The sequence below is a fragment of the Vicugna pacos genome, chromosome 14, assembly GCF_048564905.1.
Source record: "Vicugna pacos chromosome 14, VicPac4, whole genome shotgun sequence".
In the NCBI taxonomy this organism is placed as follows: domain Eukaryota; kingdom Metazoa; phylum Chordata; class Mammalia; order Artiodactyla; family Camelidae; genus Vicugna; species Vicugna pacos.
The window spans coordinates 55,635,847-55,651,482 of NC_133000.1; the positions used below are offsets into that span (position 1 = coordinate 55,635,847).

General features: G+C 33.8%; 1 long non-coding RNA gene across 2 annotated transcripts in view; it reads left to right on the forward strand.

Annotated features, from left to right (window-relative positions):
- Positions 1-13,191: 13,191 nt before the first annotated feature.
- The window catches only part of LOC140701161 (uncharacterized), a 31,253-nt gene continuing 28,808 nt past the window's right edge, over positions 13,192-15,636 (forward strand). The window contains exon 1 of one of the 2 annotated variants that reach the window (XR_012080072.1): positions 13,192-13,596. This is a non-coding gene — a long non-coding RNA (uncharacterized lncRNA). The remainder of the gene's footprint in view (positions 13,597-15,636) is intronic. The other variant, XR_012080073.1, reaches the window with a different exon arrangement.

Below are 15,636 nucleotides of genomic sequence, written 5' to 3' on the forward strand. Positions count from 1 at the left end.
GGTTTTGGTATCAGGGTGATGGTGGCTTCATAGAATGAGTTTGGGAGTATTCCCTCCTTTTCAATCGTCTGGAAGAGTTTGAGAAGGACTGGTATGAGTTCTTCTTTGTATGTTTGGTAGAATTCCCCGGTGAAGCCATCCAGTCCTGGACTTTTATTTGTAGGGAGGTTTTTAATTGCTATTTCTATTTCCTTTCTAGTGATCGGATTGTTCAAGTGTTCAGTTTCTTCTTGATTCAGTTTTGGTGGACAGTATGTTTCCAGAAACTTGTCCATCTCCTCTAGGTTATCCAGTTTGGTTCCATATAGTTTTTCATAATATTCTCGTATGATATTCTGTATTTCTATTTTGTTTGTTGTAATTTCTCCATTTTCCTTTCTTATTTTGCTAATTTGTGCTCTCTCTTTTTTCTTCTTTGTGAGTTTGGCCAGAGGTTTGTCGATTTTATTTACTTTTTCAAAAAACCAGCTTTTGGTTTGGTTGATTTTTTCTATGGTCTTGTTAATCTCTATTGTATTTAATTCCTCTCTGATCTTTATTATTTCCTTCCTTCTGCTGCTTTTTGGGGCTTTTTGTTCTTCTTTTTCTAATTGATTCAGGTGGTGGGTTAACTTGTTTATTTGAGATTGTTCTTCTTTTTTGAGGAAGGCCTGTATCGCTATAAACTTCCCTCTTAGCACTGCCTTTGCTGTGTCCCATAGGTTTTGAGTGGTTGTGCTTTCATTATCATTTGTCTCAAGGTCCTGGAAGTCCTAGCCACAGCAATCAGGCAAGAGAAAGAAATAAAAGGGATCCAAATTGGAACAGAAGAGGTAAAAGTGTCATTATATGCTGACGACATGTTACTATATATAGAAAACCCTAAAAGGTCCACAAAAAAGCTACTAGAGCTGATCGAAGAATTCAGCAACGTTGCAGGTTACAAAATTAATGTTCAAAAATCAGTTGCCTTTCTTTACACTAACGATAAATCAACAGAAAAAGAAAGTAAAGAAACAATCCCCTTTAAAATAGCACCCAAATAATAAAATATCTGGGAAGAAATCTAACCAAGGAGGCGAAAGAATTATACACAGAAAACTATAAACCATTGATGAAGGAAATTAAAGAAGACTTTAAAAAATGGAAAGATATTCCATGCTCTTGGATTGGAAGAATCAATATTGTTAAAATGGTCACACTGCCCAAGGCAATCTACAGATTTAATGCAATCCCTATCCAATTACCCAGGACATATTTCACAGAACTAGAACAAATCATAATAAAATTTATATGGAACCATCAAAGACCTAGAATTGCTAAAGCATTACTGAAGAGAAAGAAAGAGGCTGGAGGAATAACTCTCCCAGGCTTCAGACAATACTATAGAACTACAGTCATCAAGACAGCATGGTATTGGTACCAAAACAGACATATAGACCAATGGAACAGAATAGAGAGCCCAGAAATGAACCCACAAACTTTTGGTCAACTCATCTTCGACGAAGGAGGCAAGAATATACAATGGAATAAAGACAGTCTCTTCAGCAAATGGTGTTGGGAAAACTGGACAGCAGCATGTAAAACAATGAAGCTAGAACACACCCTTACACCATATACAAAAATCAACTCAAAATGGATTAAAGACTTAAACATAAGACAAGATACAATAAACCTCCTAGAGGAAAACATAGGCAAAACATTATCTGACATACATTTCAAAAATTTTCTCCTAGAAGAAATAAAAGCAAGAATAAACAAATGGGACCTAATGAAACTTACAAGCTTCTGCAGAGCAAAGGAAACCAGAAATAAAACAAGAAGAAAACCTACAGAATGGGAGAAAATTTTTGCAAGTGAAACTGACAAAGGCTTGATCTCCAAAATATATAAGCAGCTTATACAACTCAATAAGAAAAAAATAAACAACCCAATTCAAAAATGGGCAGAAGACCTAAACAAGCAACTCTCCAAGGAAGACATACAAATGATCAAAAAGCACATGAAAAAATGTTCAATATCACTAATTATCAGAGAAATGCAAATCAAAACTACAATGAGGTATCACCTCACACCAGTCAGAATGGCCGTCATTCAAAAATCCACAAATGACAAATGCTGGAGAGGCTGTGGAGAAAGGGGAACCCTCCTACACTGCTGGTGGGAATGCAGTTTGGTGCAGCCACTATGGAAAACAGTGTGGAGATTCCTCAAAAGACTAGGAATAGACTTACCATATGACCCAGGAATCCCACTCCTGGGCTTGTACCCAGAAGGAAATCTACTTCAGGATGACACCTGCACCCCAATGTTCATAGCAGCACTATTTACAATAGCCAAAACATGGAAACAACCTAAATGTCCATCAACAGGTGACTGGATAAAGAAGAGGTGGTATATTTATACAATGGAATACTACTCAGCCATAAAAACCGACAACATAATGCCATTTGCAGCAACATGGATGATCCTAGAGAATGTCATTCTAAGTGAAGTAAGCCAGAAAGAGAAAGAAAAATACCATATGAGATCACTCATATGTGGAATCTAAAAAACAAAAACAAACAAAAACAAAGCATAAATGCAGGACAGAAATAGACTCATGGACAGAGAATACAGACTTGTGGTTACGGGGGGGGTAGAGGGTGGGAAGGGATAGACTGGGATTTCAAAATTGTAGAATAGATAAACAAGATTACACTGTATAGAACAGGGAAATATACACAAAATGTTATGATAAATCACAGAGAAAAAAATGTGACAATGAGTGTGTATATGTCCATGAATGACTGAAAAATTGTGCTGAACATGCTGAACACTGGAATTTGACACAACACTGTAAAATGATTATGAATCAATAAAAAAATGTAAAAAAAAATTATTTTACTTACAGTGAGTGGATCAATACAATGGAATTAAATGTCTTAACTATTACTTATCCAGAAGTATTATCATGTAGAAAAGTAAAAGATGTTAAAGATTTCATTTAGTTTGTTAACTAACCTTGTTAACTAACCTTGTTACCTTGCATCAAATTGCATAAAACTCATTTTTGCATATTTATTTCCCTTATACACTGATTTTTTTTAGGCTATTTAATACCAAAACAGCAATGACTCTCATTTAGAAAATGGCAATACTTTGGACTCTTTGACAAATTAGTATCTTTGTGTGTGTGTATGGAGTTACAAGTTGGTATATGCTAACACTTAAAACTTTGTATGGTTGCTAAACTATATGAAGTATTGATAAATCATGCTTCTGTACAAATTTAAATCAGTTTATAATAATTGATAAATCATGACTAGACATTTGTTTAAACACATTGATGATTTTAACTCTTACATTTGGTTGACAGCCCATTAGTGAATTATAAATGGTTAATTGATTTAAGCTGTCTTCCAAAAGGCAATAGTTTGAGAACATTATGAGATAGTAGAATATAAACTAAATTTTAACATCCATGCAATAATTAATAGCACTAAATAAAAATTTATATAATAAAGAGCCTTATTCCATTTTTGTAATATTTCTAATCATAAGCTATTTCCATTTGCACACATCTTAATCACATAGTTCATTAATCATATGGACAAACTTCAGTAAAATTATTTTAAGCTTCTCCTATGGACATTTAACAGATGCTTAAAGAGGACTTGATAATTAATGCAAATGTGTATTTGGCAAATGTTCAACATTTTTCTTGAATTCTATAAGAAAGGAGACTTTAGTAAAGTATAATGATTTTTTCAATTTGATAAAATATTAAAAAATAATCTCCTTAGAAGTAGTTTACTATGCAGCATCACATGTATATATACCTGCACATATTTTATGACTATATATTGCAGTTCATAACAATGATATTATAGTTCCACTGCTGCTAAAGAACTTTACTTGCAAAAACTATTTTGTAATTAGATCATGCAACATTTCAGATATATTTAATATTCCATTATGAAAACCCAGTAAACAACTTTGCCAAAAATATATTCAAATATTTTTGTTGTATCAACCAACTATTTAAATTAAATAACATGCATTATTTCAGCCAGTATCTAGTTAACATGCCATCACATCACAGTGAAATATAAGAGAAAACAGATCAAGAAAGCAAACTTTCCTTGGAATGAGAAGGAAGACTGTAACAAAGAATAAGACTATTATCACTCATTTAATCTGAATTGCTATAGATGAAAAGAAAGCCAGTACTTTAACAATATGTCTATTCATTATTCCCACTTTATTAGTCACCCAGAGAAAAATAGATACTGTTTGTGACCAACCTAAAGCTGAAGTATGTCAAATAATATGACGTTACTGTGATGATCCAAAAAAAAAAAAAAAGAGTGGAAACTGACCCACAGAGAGGGACTAAATCCATTATGAAAAATATTCTCCATTGACATCACTATTCTTCAGTTTCAGAGTCATGTTAGAGATCATTATCATCATCTTTAGTTCATAGATGATAGCCTTGAGTAGAGAATTGTGCTCAGTTGTTTTCCTGATAGACAAATAAATATTTATTCCCTTTCAGGCTGGACACTGGAATGAACAAACATGGTGCCCACTGAAACTAAGCTGGGACCCATAGCCTAGAGATAGGTTCAGCCAATCCCAGTAAAAGGCCAGCTGATAAAAAGACTGACACAGGGCCAGCACACTAGGTGAATAAATAAATGCTCACTGTTTAAACAACTTTGTTTTAACAAGAACTGACAAATATTGAAATTAATATCACATACAGAATATTGATACTGGTATGTGATGAAAATCTCCTGAAGGAGGCTGGAAAAATAGTGGCTCACGTTATACAGAGATGAAACATTGGGTAATTATTTTTCACTAACTGGGAAGATTTATATAGTGTCACTAATAAACTTCTCATTTTGCTTTCATCGAAGTTTATAGGCAGAATGTTAATAGTGTGCAATGCATTTGACAAGGTAAAAGGAAAAAGGAAAAAGTGATGAGCTCAGAAAAGAAACAATTAGTTTGTAAACAGAAATGAGAACGAATAAAGAAAGATAATAAACTGAGAATAAAATTGTTTCTAACCACGTCAAAGGAACGGCCACTAAAGTGCAGCGTCTAGAAAAAGACCAATCCAACACGCTGATATTAAGACCTACCATTAAGACAAAGGTACAATCAAAGACATGTACAAAGATTAGATGGCTTCAATATAGAAATTGTCCCACAGCATATTTTTTTACCCAAACTACCTGTAGCCAGGTCTAGAGTTTAGACAGATAGGTAGAGTGGCTGTGTTTTATGGAACATAGAATTGACTGAAATCATACTCACAGTACTCACAATATATTTAGAAGAGCTGTGCTAATGAAAGCACACAGACCCTCGATCACAGGAAACTGAGATGAAAAAGCAAATATATGTGCCATCAATATCATATTAGTAGTAATGAGGCTGAAAGAGTTCTCAGTTGTCAGAGTGGGAGTGTTCTCCAATTCCTCTGAGCTGTGGCCAAGGAGGATCTTGGAGATCCCAGAGAGTGAGACCAAGCACTGGACACTACTGAACTGGAGGCCTGCATCTAAACACACAAAAAAGAAGCCTAAACAAGTACATCATCTGAACACAAGGTAAACAGACTGGAAGCATTTGCCCAGCAGTATTTCAGAAATGCTGTAGACCACTCTGAGGTTTGTGAGGCTCAAATTCTTTCCTCTTTTAAATGTTACAATCCTACCAATTATATACCCCCACCCTACACTTTTGTCTCCATTGTACGTTTAATGTATTTTTTAGTTCATAGGTCTCTGGACTAAGAGCCAAATTTACACTTAAATTGATCACCAGATCCTGGAATTCTAGCTTACTCCTAAATATAGACGAGAATTTTAGCATGTTGTGAGCAAGATGTGTGTGTGTTTTATATACAGAAGGAAACTGGGTATCTGTGAACAAGGTGAGACTGTAATGAAGTGAGTTACTCTTCAGCAAACATCCACTCCCTTCCCTCTTCAGGAGGAATCTTTTTCCTGAAAGTATGATCTTCCACTTAACCAGGTATTTTGATTTGTCCTATGAATATGTGTAGAAGTCCCTTAGCAGAAATTTGAAATGGAATTTACAGTTTGGCTTGCTGTCTTATGCTCCACTGATCTGCCAGAAAAATAGCATATTCCATGTAGCTTTGACCCCTTGAGTCTGAACCCAATTTAAAAAGATGTGAACCCATATCCCAAAATCAATTAACTGGAGCCAAGTCCTGCCAAACCCAGCCAAGCCCAGATAAATCACAACCTAAAGCAAAGCTTCCCAGGGAACTGCCCACAGTGAGCAAGAAACATAAAAGTTTTCAATATAAACCACTAGTGTTTGGGGTGCTTTGTTATACAGCATTATTGTATCAATAGCTGATTTAACCTAAGTAAGATTTTTTTTTCTCCATGAAGTGTAGTAATATTTAATGGTAAACTAGGATAATGCTCCAGAACCTTTGGATTGAATGCTTTATTAAGCGTTTATTTTGTTATAGTTAGGGATAAACAAACTCATTTTTGTGGACATAACATTTCCCTTAAAGAATATACTGTGATGGGAAAATGTATGATTGTTACCATTTTAGTGGATTAATTTACTTGTCACTCAAAATCATGGTTTGTTGATTTCATTTAAAGAAATTGTCACATCATTATGATTATATAAAAATTGACAGCTTAATTTTGTGGAACACAGTAAAGTTATATTAGAATATGAACTTACCATACCTTTTTATGATAGAGAAGTATGGATGTAATAGAAAAGGACAAATCTGACTCCATATTAGATCTGTTCCTTTGGCTTTAACCCTGTGCCCTGTTGTCTAGGCTTAGTCTTGCTAGCTCTGCACTCAGGTAAAGATAACAACTTGCAGAGTAGAGAATAACATTTATTTTGTTGGAAGTTTTGCAGGAGCACCATGAGCTGGCCAACGTGGACAGCTGCAAGAACAAAGAATTCCTACAGACCAAGAGGTTTGCAACAACCAACCACACCTCCTCCCCTTCTTTTGTATAAAAGGAGCCTGTATTCTGACTAGGGGAGGATGGTTCTCCAAGACATTAGTCTGCCATCCTCTTGGTCTGCCAGCTTTCCGAATAAAGTTGCTATTCCTTGCCCGAACACCTCGTCTCTTGATTTATTGGCTTGTCGTGTGGCAAGCAGAACGAGCTTGTCCTCCGTCACATGGAGACCTACAATTTAACAGAACATTGTAACAGATGGAGACTGTGATACAATTATTTTTAGAATTGGCTTACAGAGTTCATTTCTGGAAATATTAAGTACTGTTATGACTTCCATCTGCAAAAAAATTCTCTAAATAAAAATTATTTGTTTGATTTCTTATGAAAATAAGTCCTAATACACTTCCAACAAAATAGTCCATCTACACAGTATTCTCATTTATATCCTATCTAAATTTTCCATTGGTTGCATTTAGGTCACATATCTAAAATATATTAAAATGATATCTCAAATAAATTAGTTCTCTACTTAACATATAAGTTCAATTAAGGCTCATGAGGTGGCAACACTGAACTGGAGCATCCTGCTTAATAGAGGAACTTGAGTAGAAATAATCCTTTCAGGACGTGGATTATCTGTGCATTGAATGTAATAGTGTAAGCACCAATGGTAGCTTGGAAGGCCTTAACATTCATCCCACCCCTCACATCCTAGGTTTTTTGATATGCAACACTGATACTTTCTCATTCTTATCTACAGTGTGAATTGAGGTATCTTCTAAAACATTGCTATTTTTGCCGATCTGCAGCAGACACTCCAAGTAATAGCAGTGTACCTGTGCCGAAAACTCTGCTTCAAATCTGTGTTCTTCCCTTAACATCCAGATCTTTGACCCTAGGTCTCTCTGATAGTGAAATTCTGTAGCCTCTAATTAGTGTAAAGTTTGGAAATTCACAGGCAGAGGAAATAGAAGTCATGGTTGACATTGCATTCCAGTAGAGTTGGAGTGAATTTACACATAGGAAAAGTTAAATATATTTTGCAGCTAGATTTTGGAAAGCCTAAAATCTATGCTAAAGAGTATTGTTTTATTAGCGTGGGAAAAGTATTTAAGTCTTTTTCAGGGACAAAAATAATGAGAAATGTACATTCGGGGAATACATCTTGTGACTAAGTGTGACAAAGTGAATGATACATTTGCAGATAAAAACAAGATGCAAAGGGACCAGGGAAGAACCAATCACTATACAAGAGGAATCAAATAAAATTTAATGGAATTGGCAGTGCAAGAGAGAAGTAATGTAAGTAATGTCACTTTTTTGGTTCAACAGAATTTATCAGGAATAAAGATGACAAGGAAGAATTTCAGATGAAATTGAGACTTTCAGTGTCTTAATTCACATAGGCAAGAGAAGAGACCGAGATGTGGATGCAAAAGAATGTGCTAAACAATTACCATATCTGTATATTTCTCAAATATCTATAAAACAAGTAAATTATATTGTCAAAAATTATGCAGCCTTTAAAAGCATTTCGTGGATGTTTTCTTGCAACCAAAGCATTCAGTTCACTCAAATACTCTGTAAATGTGAGTTAAGCTATGTTATAATTCATTACAATTCATAAGATATGTATATACAGATTGTCTCAAATATTTTTAATTCATATAGAGTAAAACAACTTTTGCAATTTTGATTTCACATTATAACTCTTCATGTTCTCCAAATTAAATGGTTACATTAAAAATATTTTCTTAAAAATCATAAGTTTTAGGTAAGACCTGATATTATGTTCAGTTTGTTTGCTTTCATATTCTTGAGCTACATCCATTTTAAGGACCAACATCTATATGTGGAAGAAACGAAGAGTTAAGTGGTATAATAATTTATTTTCCCATTTATAGCTATGTGAAGGCTTATCTCATTCCTAGATGAAGACATGCACTAAATAATAAGTAATAACGGCCTTGGCTTTTGTTTTATACATAATTTTTGCTTTTGTTACTTGTGTTTGCATTTGGCTTTGTTTGAATTTACCTAAGCAATACTCTTTTCCTATTTGGTATAAGGGGCAGATGAAATAGTTTGTTCACTGTTTCATGTTATCTTAACAATTATCTGGTCATTGCTAAAAAGCTGGGGGAAAAACTAAATTAAAACTGTGTAGTTAGTATAGTTAGTATAGCTGAACTTAAAATGAAAAGAGATGTTCAAGGAGAGATAGATGATTGGTAGATAGATACACAGATACATAGGTACATAGATAGATAGATAGATAGATAGATAGATAGATAGATAGATTTTCTCAGTGATATGATTATAACCAAAAATCTACTTCTCTACTTCTCATTATCAAAGCCTACAATTGATTTGGGTACTTAGAATTAACCAGGCTTCTTTTAAATGAATACATTTTAATAAAGTCACTAATGACTGGTATATGAATCTAAAATTCAATATATTTTACTCTCCACTAATCAGAAAAACAACACTTGTCAAAGAGACCACACACTTGTAATTATAAAGCCATGAACATCAACCCCCCAAAAATTAATCTGATGACTCTTGGGAGCCCTGTGACTATGACACTATATTAAAGGAGCCTCTTGTGTAATGAACATTTTCTGTTTCTTGATCAGTATGGATCCATAGGTGTGTCCACTTTGAGAAAATCCACGGATATGTCCACTTGTAAGTTGGGTACTTTTGTATTTTTTTGTTATACTTCAACAAAAAGTTTTCTTAAAGATCAAGTTGATAATGTCAAGGCTTTGACAAGCCTAATGAACATCCCACAATGATAATATGGCAGTCATTACACATAAGGCACTGCTCTAGAAACACTGCATGACTTAAATAACTTCATCTTAATGTCAACACTATGGGGAAGTTTCAGTTAATGCCCACCTTTGGAATAAGGAAACTGATACATAGATAGTTATGTAACTTGCCTGAGATCACAGACAAGTGAGCAAGATTTAGAATCCCCACATCGTAGTTTCTGAGAGTCAGTGCTTTGCCTCCTCTGACATGATGGTAGCATATTCTTCTTTAGGGAATAAATATTCATGTCTTTCTTTTAATTAGAGTACGTCCTTTATAGTAAGTCTGCTACTATTATAATAGTGAATCTAAAACACTACTGTGCAGTAATATCATAAACTATTTGATCTCATATGTACTGATTCCAAGCAGATTTCCTTCCTTTTGTTGATGCATTTATTTTCAAGATGAATTATAATTCAACTATTTTAGAGTAAAGATGTTAATTACATTTTAATAATTCCTTTTTTTGGTGACTGCACTCCCTCTTCCTGTTGATTGAATTCCAGAAATAGCCTATTCTTTATAGATAACTAGCTTGTTAAGATTTGTTATTTCCCAGAACAAAGACTATAATCCGACAACTCTTGCTTTCAACTGACATTCTTCCATTTCAAAAAAAAAAAAAATCCCTCCTTGTTGATCTTTCACCCACCACAAACACTTCAGTTAATTTTAACTCTCAACAGTCTTTTTTTTTTCACGTACAAACATGCAGTCTTTACCATACTGTCTTTTTCCTTCCTTTTTTTTTCTTCCTAATGTCTCTCTTGCATTTTGCATCTGATCAGTTTCTCTCTTCTCTTCTTTTCCCTTTTCTTCCCTTCTCTTTTCTTCTCTCTTCTCTCTATCTTTGACTCCCTGTCTCTCTCCCTTTTCTCTCTCTCTTCTTATTCTAGGTATTAATAATATTAAGCTTTTCTTCAACTCTTTTGCATTGATGAAGCACCAGTGAGTCAGATGTCAGCCATCATGTATCAGTAACATGAAAACCAATTTGATCACTATTAGAACGTATAAATAATCCCTAAATCAATGGATACTCTTGCCCTTTGATTTCCAAAGAGAAACCCAGCAGGCAATAGAAGAAAAGGATAAATGTAAATTTGAGATTTGCATTCCCCAGTTCCCTTCTTGGGGAATTGCCCTCTACTAAAGTCCCTGCTCCTTCAAATCATTCAGGAATTATCATATCGTATCTGGGGTGTTACCTGTTCCCTGGTTGGTCACTAACTGATATAGTAACGGAGTACTTGGAAAATTTCTGATTGATACCAAAGACTTGACAATTATTCTTATACATGTACGCATCTGATTAACCTAAGGGTTCATTTGTTAAATTTTTGCATAGCTAGTTTGTAAAATACATTCTATCACAGCATATATCATTAATTAATATTTTCTAATATTAGAGAATTTTAATAATTCTATCTAGGTATTTATAATTTTGTAACAAACTCTAATCAACACCATATCTAGAAGTTCCATTATTTTATAAAAAATGCATATAATTAAATAGCAAATGTCTTCTCTTTGACCAAAAAATGTCATTTATCTTTAGGCTTCTGTGTTTTATTACATTTATGTTCTCATATCTTTTAGATTCAAAAATACATTCGGTTGCAAATTTTTATTCCAAATAAGATTAAATGTACATGTTGTCAGGTACAAAATCATTTTGGATGCCACTGTCATCATAAATATGCAGTGGGATAAGATAACATTTTAGATAGTTACTGAGATCATATATAAGCTATGTTCTTTTTTTTTTTTTACCATTATCAGTGGTATTTTTATCTTTCCAGAACTGAAAAATAGATGAAGTATAACAGATAAAAATCTATAAATTCGCATAGGTATTTACCTCTAAGCTGTTTAAGTTTGAACTAATAACTTAAGAATCTATATTATTTTGAAAAATAAGTGATGATAGAAGATATATAATGTAATGAAAATAGCTCAGCATATTCTAGAAAAATGGTCTAATTCTACTTTTTCATCAAACTAATAAAATAATGGAATTTATTCACATTGCTATACTATTTAGCAGAAATAGCCTGGTAACATGAAAATAAAATTGTGTGATTCCAATAGGACACTCAAAATAGACATAAAAGCATAAAAATATTCAAGAAAACCAATTATCGTTATAGTCCATTACGGACTATTAGGTCTCCAGCGTTCCATTAGAAATGCACTTATTTCACTTGCTAATTTTGTTTTTGTGCTTCTCAAATCTCATTTTGAACTTCAAAATCACATTAAACAGCTATCTCAGCATAGTTTGCTTTCCCCCAGTAGATCGAATTTGGAAGGGTGAGAAAATCGAAAAAAGAGGGGAAAAAAAAACTAATTTTACTACATCCCAATTTGATAATATTCTTGAGTAACTGTGACCTTTATAATACAATTAGAATCATAAACACATATATGGTTACTTGTCAATCCGTTTTCTATTCTTTTGCCACTATATCATCAGCATCTTGTGCATTGGTATCTAAATTTTTCTCGCATTTTGTTTATGTGACGTTTATTCCAGTTTAGTCTACCCTGCATCTGCTTTTTTATTGTACCATCTCTTTGCTCAAGTTAATATTCCCTACATCATAGCAAGTTAAGTACGCCTTATTCCTCAGGCTTTTTACAACTTCCTGTACCCATGCTAACTCTGCGTTTTTATTATTTGTCAACTAAAATTATCTTCAAAGAAGCCATTTTTCTTCCCGAGGCCCATCTTTAACATTTTTTCTCTTCTTTTCTCTACATTATAAGCTCTACTTAAATGTTCTTTTGTACTTATCTGAATAACTTCCCTACCCTTCTTAGGCTCACAGTTTCTATTAAGACTTTCATTTCTTTTAAACAAGATTATCTCTTCCCTAACAGAAGCGTAGAGGAGCTAAAACATAAATATGTATATCAAAAATGCTTCCATCTGTAAGAAATCCCGAGTGAAATCATTACATTAAATACAAATTAAATTACCCTTATGGAAATCCACAACATTCCATCCAGCTCTATAGCTACGATGCATGATGTTTCTTTAATACTTTTAATCCTTAATCATTTATTTATTCACTTAATCATTCATTAAAAATATTTATTTACTTACTCACTAAAATTATTTAGCATTATTTTTTCTGCTAGATTCTGGTATGCATATATATGTGTGTGTAGATAGAGATTGTTTTTCCCTCTGCTCACAAATTGCGAAGGTGTTCCTTAATGCAGTGACTATTTGCTGAGGCACAGCAAGACCTTTTTGGCCTCCGCTGTTTTTACTTCGTTCTTTGAACCCCATCTTTCGAGCTCACAGAGAATTTACCTCTGTTGTTTTGATTCTGATGAGACTCTAAGAACAGTCACGGAGGGAAGTGTTCCAGTTCTGGAGTTCAGAGTCTAAGCAAGGCGAGGACGTCAGTCACACGTGGGGCCAATCTCATACGGGTGATGGGGCCCCATGGGGTGAGGAGAGATACAGTTGGGGAAGGTTCAGAGAAGGTAACAGATCCCAAACAGGCTGCGAGAGCCGCTGGCGTGAGATGCGGGAGCCCACGCCGTGTGAGGGGCCGTGCAGAGGGGCCTGCGCCGTCAGATCCGGGGCAGAATGAGGAGGTGGCCACGCAGAGGCAGACGGCGTGGTGTCTGCTGTCAAAGGCCCAGCCTGGTCAAAGGGCCTCTGTGTGTCAGCAGATGCGTTCTGGCCTGGGATGTCAGAATCCAGATGTGAGGCGGAGTGCGTCCATGTGACCGGACAGAATAGGGAGCCAGAAATGAGTCCACACATGGAACCATCATAGCAGGCGAGTGGACACTGTAGGTCAGTGGGTGAAACGATGGACTATTTATTACATGATTCAGGGAATAAAGACTTTTCCTATAACAATAACATAGTATTCTTATTACACATCATACTCAAATTAATTAGACTTGGAAATGAAATAATGCAGATTAATTAATATGAATTAGTGAATATGATTTGATAAATAATATGCATTATACAGAATTTGAAGTATCCTTTAGAATATTAATTAGTGAATAATACAAATTACCCTATAAATCTTCCTGTTCCTCTCTAGGGAAAACAAATTTTAACAAAACAATTTAACATAAAAGAAAGAATTGATAAATAGAACTGTATTAAATTTTAGAAGTTTGGTCCTGAAAATACACATTAAAAAGTATAAGAGGGAAAAAGAAGGCACAAATTGGGAAATATTATTTCAGCACAATAATTTGCCAAAGGATTATAATCTAAAATATATGAAGGACTTCTATAAAAACATAAGCAAATAAAAAAGAACATGGAAGTACAAAGACAAACACATCCTGCTACACATTTTACAGAAAACACAAATGTCCTGCTATTAGGTAGTAAAAACTACCAAATTTAAAAAAAAAGGAGGGGCGTGTAAAATTAAATAAAGCTATTCTATACCGAATAGGTTAGAAATAATTAAGATATTATACCATATCAGTTTTTGTGGTGTTGTGGATAAATAATCCTGTTGTCTGTTCCCATATAAATGTACATTGGTGAACAATTTCAAAAATAATTGAGTCTTATCTAGGAAATTTCTAGGAAATTTGAAGATGAACAAACCCTATGACCCAGAAATGTCTGTCCTACCTTGTCCTACACCTCATTTCTTCCCCTTGTCTGCAAAAGATATGCACAGTAATGTTCATAGCACAATATTTGTGTAACTCAAGCATTGGATATATCTATAGTACAAAGGATAAGTGTATCGTTCTGTATTCATATAATAATTACTATGCAGTTATAAGCTAGAATGTTACAGGCGTGAGTTTCAACAGGAATAATTCTCTGCATCACAATATTCAGCACAGGAAGCATGCTCCCAGAAGAATATAATTTCATTCATATGGAATATAAGAATTAATAAAAATAAATAATATCTTGCTTAGGGATATATGTATAAATAGGAAAAAACAATAAAATGGTCAACATAAATTTCAGGAGAATGTTTGATTCTGGAAAAGAGAAAAGTATATGTTGGGGAGAATGTCTCTAAATTACATTTAATACTTTATTTCTCAATTTCTTATGTTATATTTTAATATTTTATTCTTAACTGGCTCTTATATCAGTATTTTTACTAACACTCACATAAATATTCATATAAACATGTATGAAAGAATGTTAGTAAAAATAGTGCATATATACACACAAAAGTTGCACATTTTTGCACATGTATTGCATTTAAATACATAGTAAAGGAAACAAACTAAAAGCACAGTTATTTAAGTTGCTATATGAATTTCTTGAATATTGTGAGTACCATTCAGGTCGCTTGAAGTTTGCCTCTTTGGGGAAATGATTTATTTATTTTTCAACCATTTGATTAAGGTATGATTGACATATAAAAAGCTGTACATATGTAATACATACAACTTGATGATACACCAGTGAAGCCATCCACCATCACAGCCATAAATATATCCATCACCTCAAAAAGTTTCCCCCCACCCACTTTATTATTATTTGGGTGAGCACATCGTAAAAGAATTTGATAGAAGATCTACAACCCTTTTAGCAAATTTTAAGTCTACAATACAGTATTATCAGCTCCTGGAACTAGGCCATATACTAATTTCACATTCTATCATCATTTAAAAATTCTAGGATTCTACACTGTCAACTAGCCAAGCAACTTAAGGATCTTGGAATATACTATAAACCAGTTACATAAAAGGAATGCCTTTGGGCAAATACCACTATATAATCAATTAGGTTAAAAAAGGCTAGTTGTATGTTACTTAATAATAAATTAGTCCAATCCTAATTTATTAATAATAGATGGTCTGTCAGTAATTATTTTTAGTCCAAAACCCATTT